Below are 8,383 nucleotides of genomic sequence, written 5' to 3' on the forward strand. Positions count from 1 at the left end.
CAGAACTATGCAAGTCAAGCTTTTTTCCCCCAAATGCCATATATCTCATTTTGAGCTAAATCTTTTTCTTCTGAAGGGATGTGTGGCTGGTATATTTTAATTCGGATATAATGATTTAAAGCACGACGTGAGTGAGACCTGTTGGATTGGAGAGACAGAAATGGAGTTCCACATCAGTGGAGAGTCCTGAATATCTTTATCTCTTTTGACCTTCAGAAATAAGAAACTAAATTCTGCAGAAACAAACATGCACCTCAGTCGTAGCTGCAATAAGGTGAAGGCTTTATCTTCAACAATTTTTCCGCTGTGTGACATCACCCTACTCACTAGTGCTATAGTACTAGCTGGAGTAAAAGATCAGCCAGTTTAGTAAAAATGAGCAGTAAAACCAGAGCTGGTCTTTTGCAGGGAAAAGGGCCTTTTTCTCCCACTGCTCAGTGTGGCACCAAACTGCCATTTTCCCAGCTTCCTGCTGCCCCATCTGCTCTACTGCACAGTCTATGAGTGTAATAAAATATAAAGACTCAAGTAATGCAGCGTCCACACTACACATCTTGAAAAAAGTGTTTCATTCCTTGGTTTGTGATTTCTAGTTTTACAATATTTCTAGACTTGACCTGTTTGTAACCAACAAAACATTGATAAGTTGTGACATACAATAAAGCCAGTGGTAGGACCAGGACACGTTTACATTTATGGCAATGCAGTTTAAAAAGCATACTTTAAGAACATGGTACATTAGAAAAATACTGCTGCTAACTTAAGGGATGCCTTTGCCTTGTTTGAAATGAGAATTTATGAAGAGTGTTTTGGTAAGTTTTATAAACTATATTCTATCGTCTTTACAGGGTTTTCTTTACCTGATCAGAGAGATTTACTGAGTATCATAAACTGCAAAGAGACTAAAATAGCAGAAAACCTCTCACAGTTAATTGCAGCAAAACCATCTGAGTCCCATGAGACATAGAAAGCAAAATAAGAAATTCTGAGGAATGTGGAGCATGCTGTGCTATTTCAGTTGAGCTCAGGACAGCTAGAAAAAACAAGTATGTGAAGGAAGTGACTGTCTGATGTTTGCCCTCTGTTCTAATGCTAATTCTTCTAATTCTTCTCTGCTTTCTTTAGCCTACTTTCTCCAGCTATGCAAGATAATGATTTCCAAGAACCATAAAAGAGAAACACATGCATTTAATTGTCTTATAAATTGAATTATGATTTATGACAGTTTTTACATTTCACAAGTAAGATATTATGCAAATTTTCTGCAGACCCTTCAATTCAAAGAGCTTGCACGAAATATTTTTGGTAGCTTGCTACTTGATTTTATTTCTGAAAACAAGCTGAACACATGTACCTGTGTCTCAAAGACCAGGCAGTACATGCTTAATTATGTTCAAAAATCTAATCCCTGAATGATGGAATGCAGCATAAGTCATTTCTACATTAGCTAAAGCATGCTTTAGAAGTGATGGAGCATCCCTTGCCATATGCTGTATGGTTCTGGCATTTGCATTAAAAAGAAGGAACAACCATCTTGAATAGCTGGATATATAGCCGTAGATAATTCTTCTTTCTTATCTCTTCTTCCAGATCACCTTGAATATGACACAATTCTTTTACCATATCTGCTAACATATAAAAATAAGATTGTGTTAGTGTGTACTTATATTAAAAACAGTTGCCAACATGTAACAGCTAATCAGACCAAAGATCCACCTGGCTGAGCATTTTGTTTCTGTCAATGTCCACTAACTCTGCAACAATTGAGGAAAGAAGGCAGAGACAAGGCAAATACTGAGCTATACTTCCCTCTGCTGTACTCTTGCAGCTTCCAGCAAACTGCAACTACAAGAATTCATGCAGTAGGAGGTTTCATTTGCAAAATAAACCCACTCTGAGCATTAGCCCAGTGCTCTTGGATAGATAGAAATTGATTAATTTCTATCTATCCAAGCCGGATCCTGTACTGATTCCCCTCAAACAGGAGGCTGTCAGGATTTTAAGCAGTGCAGTGATAGAGTTGGCACACAGATTCCTGTTTGGTAGCTGCATCTTTTGAGGTAGGAAGTAATGGTACAGTGCAGATAGCACTGCAAGGCAACTGAGATGAATGCTTGTAAAGAAAAGACAAGCAAATAGCAATGCCTGAGGTGTGTGCTTTGAACTGGACAAAATAGTGAGGAAATTTCTCACTAAATGTCCTGGGTATCCAGAGGTTGAAATGCATTTTTACTGTGTTCATCTCATCTGAATTCACAACATCAGAGTATTCACATCCACAGAGTTTTGAGGATAAGGCTTCCAGACAGTATTAGGCAAATGAATTTTGGGGTATTTGGAAGCTGGAAAATCAGTGTCTTCCTTTCCCACTCATCCTGGTCTAAGAAAACAAGAATAAAAAGTAGTTAGCTGTTTCACAGTTGTCACCATATTGCAAAATGGAATGTGATGAGGGCTGAGATGTTATGTTGGGCTTCTCCTGTTTGGCTCGTGGGACAATTCACACTTTTGGAAGAGCCACTTACTGCCACTCCAGAGGAACATTCTTCCCTGATTACACATGGATTTCACTCCAGGGCTGCATGCTCACAGCTAAGTTGGAAAGGACATAGCTTTAAAGCTTTGTTGGTAGAGGGTAAGCAGGGCACAGTTTTTTTACATACTGCCTCTTTCATGATCTATTTTATTCTGCCCATTGGTGTGAGGCAGAAAGACAAAGCCAAAAAGACCAGAAGAATGGTGGGTTATGGACTGATTCCTCAGAGCCTGAGCTACCCTTTTGTAATGTGATGTTTACAGGTTTTGTCAGGGATTTCCCATTCTAAGCACGTTGTGCTTCACCTCAAAGTTACCATCTATCAATTAGAGTATTGAGCGGTGATGGAAGGCAAAATCAGAGAACAGGATTTTCCAGAAATGCCCTTGCTGCATCAGAGCCACAGAGGGCCACAGAGATTATGCTAATTCCCAAGCCCCGGGAGGGAATTAGGATGTTAAGGTTCTGCAGCTCTGTCTGGACAGGGCCCCACGTTTCCCCCCATGTTACAATTACATGGGCAGGGTGCACGATGGAGGCAGAGCAGAGCACTGAGCAAGTGCAGGTGGGAGCGGTGTGAAATGGGATTAGTCAGGGTATAAGCAATAATATGGGATCACAGGAAGGGACTTCCCCCAGTGCTTCCTGGAATGGTGCTGGACACAGCTGGTCCTTGTCTAAATTTGCCTTTAATCATTCTCAGCATCAGGGTAATGTTTCCTTCTGCTGCTCCTGTTGCCTGAAACAGATTATTTCCAGGGAGAACAGTAAGACTTCCCAGTCATTATCTGACTGCCTGAGAGCTGCTGAATGTTCCAGAGGCACGTGGGTAGAGTCACCTCTGGAATGGCCAAGGTCTGGGAATGAGAAACATGTACATGGTTTAGACATTTTCCAGTGCCAAAATGTGGATTGGCTAAGTTCCGCAACCCCCTGTTTACCCTCAGCCACCTTACTGAATTTGCAATCTTCAAGAGGCCTCAGCAAATCAGGTCTTTGGGATTCTCCTCCTGAAATGAAAGGTAGTAATTAAAAATAGGATGGAATACTCTGTGTCTCATTCCCAATGAACACAATCTTCGGTATGTGTTTGGGGTATTTGTTGTACCTCTCGCTGCCTTACCCCTGAGCACAGGTGATTGAATAGTAGGAATGTGTCCTGAAGACCAGAATCTGCAAAATGCATCTTTTCTTGCAGTATTTTCCATGGAAAAAATATTGACACGACGTTTTCATATGACCATGACTAATATCAAGTGCTGTTCTCATTTTTCAAATACTTTAACAAAAAGAAATGAACTTCTATTACTACCATATGGAATCAGATTAGCCCTGCTGTTAAGGTATTCACAAGGAAGGCAAATCCTTCTATTTTCTCCTGCCCAAAGCAATAGCAAAATAGAAATAAGCTGTGTGATTACCAGTCTGTGGGTGATGGAATTCAAGGTCATGTTTTATTACTAATCATCTAAGCATCACTTGGAGCACAAAGCTGCACATGCAAAGCTGACTCTGTGCTACAACAGCATGGAGGTAACAGGGAAGAAAAAGAATTTCTTAAAATACCAATGATTTTTCTGGCACTCACACTATATGTACCCCACATTTTTATCTACAAATTAACTTTCATCTTTCTGCTTTTCTGTATTGTGTTTTCAGAAACAAAACTCTGCCGCCGACAAATGAAGGTTCAAGTACCCACAATTAAATGGCATGATTCAGTGTTTTTAAATTGTTAAGTGTGGTGCTGTGGGTCATGTCACAGGATTTAAATAGAGGAGAAGAACTCATCAGTAACTGCTCATTTATTCCTGTCTTCACTGCCAGGCAGCAGAAATAACACTCAGAAAATTCCTGTCTTTCCCTCACCACGGGATCACTTGGGGCTGGAGCTTCACTCCCAAATCGCCTGACATCCATTGCATAGCTCATCATCATTTTCATCCAGAGGAGCACAGGAACATGTTCTCTACGCACCTGGGCTTTCTGCTAATGCTTGGGGCTGTTACAGCCTAAGATTAATGAGCTCTGAGCTTCTGTTCTACCAGGATTTGGGTGTTAGACATCTGCCTCTTGCTAGTGAGGTGCGACCATTTGTAGGAATGGTTTTAAGGGGCTCCTTTAGCATCCAGTCCTGCACAGAGCTTCCCTGGGTTCATCACTTTTCAGGCATACATGCCCACATAAAGAATGAGAATTTGAGTGCCAATTAACAGCTAATATCAAGTACTTGGCATGATGCCACAGACATCCTACAGTGTTAGAGTTCTAGTGTTTTCCAAAATTAATTTCCCTTTAAAAAATGTATCACCAGTCCTTCTTGATTACAAGTGTTAGCTTTTGTATTCATTAAATTGCCTGAATGAGCCCCAAGATAGAGGTTGATGACATTTCTTCAGTGCAACAGCTTTTTCCAGAATCTGCAGTTTGATCAAAGTGTTCCTTTGGAACATGGTGCCTTTTTTTTTTTTTCCCTACCCCAAAAAAAGGTTTTTGCAAAAAGGTGGAAGCCTTTTTTACTTACAAATTTTATTTCAGTCATCTCAAAATCATTAATTTCAAAAGTCAGCATCGAATACTTCAGTCAGTTAAATGAAGCAAGTCATGACAGCTTTCTGGACTTGAATGCATTGCTGCCACACCAGCCCCTCACCTAAAAGTCAGGGGTTTTAAACACATACCAAGGAAAATCCTAGAGATGCTATAATACCCTAAGGAACTGCAAATTTATTTTATGATCAGCTTTTTGAAAATAATATTTTGGCTATCTTTCCAAATGCCTAGATTTGGAATTGGTGGTGTTATTGAATTGTTGACAATATTGACATTTTTAATTAGTGCCATTAAGTTTCAGAGTAAACAATTAAATTGCTGTTACTTTCAACAGGTTTACCTGGCTGCTCTGCTTGTCCAATGGTCCCAGGTGCCTCCAAACTCTGTCTATTGCAGAAAAACAACAGACATACCTGAGACAACAGCCAAAGGGTCTACAGAAATTACCAATATGAAAACCTGCACGATAATGAAATGCTGAGATGGTGGCTATAGGTGTAAAATATTAAAAAAGGAAAATGGAAGTACATACAAGCGCAGTATACACATTACATCATTCATCTGCATTCGGTGAGATTCTCAGTTTTAAATACATGTATTAAGCTGCTGCACAATTTCCTTTTTACCAGACCAGATTGTGAAAGAACGTCTAAATTCTTCCGCAAAATTTATGTTTCATCCCGCTGCAGAGCATGAGGTGCTCTAATGCACAGCACACAAATTGTCATGTTCTTGTCTGGGGAGCAGTCTTGAACTCATTAGTCAGTTTGCCAGCATAAGGAACATAACACAGAACCTGTGAGATGCATATGGTAACAACTTAGAGTCTTATGACCAATCTGGTTTTTATAACAGTTTGTGAATACCTCTGAAGTGAATTAGATCTATTAATCTATCTGATTTTGGATGGTTTTTTTAATCTCATGTCAAATGTTTCTTTGCAGATTTGGATGTTTTCCATTTTGAACGTGTGTGCTGTGATTAGAATACCAGAGTGATATGGATCATTAAAATAACATTTATCATCTCAAACTGTTATTGTTGGGTTTGGTACATATCTGGCCATTTTAATGGGTTCTCCTTAAAGAGAAACAAATTACTTCGTTTTCCTGGGATAGTCCAACGTGGTTTTGCAAAAGCCTTGCTTCAAGGCTGCCTGGACTGTCTGCTTGGTTCTCATAATGCTTATTGTTGCTCTGTTTTGGTTTGGCACTGTCCATCTCCAAGAAGCAAGTTTTGCCTCTGGAAGAAGCCTGGCACGTGGCACACTGCAGGGAAATGTGCTCCTTGCCAGAAAGGCTGAGTTCCACAAGAAAAATTGTTTGTGTAAAAGTGGGCAGCACAGCTTTCATTTGCTCTAATTAAAGCATAAATGTCATTGTTCTCAGGTTCTTTAAATTAGGTTTATTTGGGTCTATGCCACATTTTGGAATGCAATTAATGCGTGCCTCAGCTTTCTGTTCCCTTTAATGTCACAGGGGATGTATTTGATATGATGCTATTAATATTTTAACAGAAGCTAAAGAAACTGAGATTAGGCAAGTTTGTTAAAAATTAAAAGCTAAATAGAACTCAGTGAATCAATCTTTTTTTCTGGCAAGAGTAATTTCTTCTGCATGTTATATTCCTTCTATATATAACTTACATTTCAGAATCCTATCCCTGACATCAAGGATTTATACACAGTTCACCCAGTTATGGGCAAGATAATTTTTGTTGGTAATTACATGAACAGTAGCATTCACACAAGGGTCATGGGAGGTTTTTTAAATTACACAAATGTCATACAGATGTAAATGAATGCCCAGATACTGCTTTCATTGTGCAGGGTGGACTGTTTATTAGTCCATCAGCTGAGCACTGGAATCGAGGTATTACTCTGAACACAAGGTGTAAATGCTTAAGTAGAAGAATCAGGTCCCAGAAAATTGCTTAGATTTGTCATTTTGAAGGGCTAACTAAGAAGAATTCACAGACCAGTTTTAAAGCAGGTTAGCACAAGTTCTTGCAGAATCCCATGCCGTGAAATGCTTTCATTAAAAAGAAAATGTAAGGATGAAATGCCAAACTGTACTGTGACAGGCTGGGGTGTGGCTCTCCCACACTCACCTGTGGATGGAAGCAGCAGGATGGAAAGGGAGTTCATAGAAGCACTGGACAGACTCCAAGTCCCTCAGTGATGGGAACAAATAGATCTTCAGGATCAATTCCTTTGGACCTCCAGGAGTTCTGAGAAAACCAAATTACCCAAAGATAATATTACATCAATTTTTGTACCCTTGGTACAAAGGATGAAGACAAGGCAAATAAAAGAACTAAGACGCAAAGGTAAATACAGTCCCAGTGCAAGGATTTCTGACTGATCACTAATTCATATTTGTAATGAAAAAGGAGTTTTGGATCCACAAAAGTAAAGTCTGGCATTGGTTATGTCACCTCTCATATGCTTCTTGGAGACAAATAGCAGCCTGTTAGTTGTAAGAGCTTGCTGAACCAGTGATCCCTAAATATGAGGAATGCAGAGACAGTGGTATTGCTGTATCACTGTTTTATCTGGGAAAAGAAGGAAATAATGTCTCCCCAGACATGAATTTGGCTTTGACACAGAACTGCACAAAGTCAAAAAACATTTTTTACAGTCCAGTGGAATTACATCTGACCAGCATTTCCAGAAATGCCTTCTAAAAATCCCCTAATAAGCTCAGTGGGTTATGAAGTAATGTTGGATAGCAGACCCAGAACAGCAAGAAACAATAATATATGTTGTTGGATTTATTTACTTATCACACAAGATTACTGAAATATGTGCTGGGAGAAGAAAAGGCAAGGACAGATACAGAGACACCATGTTTCTATCCTGTGGATCATGTTAGAACAATCTGGGGATAAAACAGGGAGCCAGATTGTCAAAATAGGGTAAGTGGATAAAAGCAGTTGCTTTCTGTGAGTACCTTCTTTGAGAATGACTGTCAGGAGACAGAACAAATACAATTTTACCTTGATATTCAGTAAGTGTGAGTAGTATTAGATAACTGTGTGAAAAGATATTTTAGAATTTCATTGGAGCAGCCTTCCATAGGACAGCCTTCCTTCTGTCCTGAAGTAAAAGTAGAGATCAAAATGAAGAAATTTTTGTTTCATACATATTAAGGTGCTGTGTTTAGTGAGGTAAAGGAACATAAAAGTAGACCCTCCTGATCATGTGCTGTCTCCTGGACAATATATTGTTCTTCCTGTCAAAATCTGAAATTAAATTTTTGAGTGGATTATTAGTCTTAAATATCTTCAGCAAGC

General features: G+C 39.3%; 1 long non-coding RNA gene across 1 annotated transcript; it reads right to left on the reverse strand.

Annotated features, from left to right (window-relative positions):
- Positions 1-1,168: 1,168 nt before the first annotated feature.
- On the reverse strand, positions 1,169-7,590 carry LOC116450740. The gene is made up of 5 exons (XR_004242957.1): positions 7,526-7,590; positions 7,199-7,318; positions 5,430-5,476; positions 3,660-3,815; positions 1,169-3,546 (listed from the first exon to the last, which is right to left on the reverse strand). It is a non-coding gene; the product is annotated as an uncharacterized LOC116450740 (long non-coding RNA).
- Between the last annotated feature and the right edge of the window lie 793 nt (positions 7,591-8,383).

The sequence above is a fragment of the Corvus moneduloides genome, chromosome 13 (assembly GCF_009650955.1).
Source record: "Corvus moneduloides isolate bCorMon1 chromosome 13, bCorMon1.pri, whole genome shotgun sequence".
NCBI classification, from domain to species: Eukaryota; Metazoa; Chordata; class Aves; order Passeriformes; family Corvidae; genus Corvus; species Corvus moneduloides.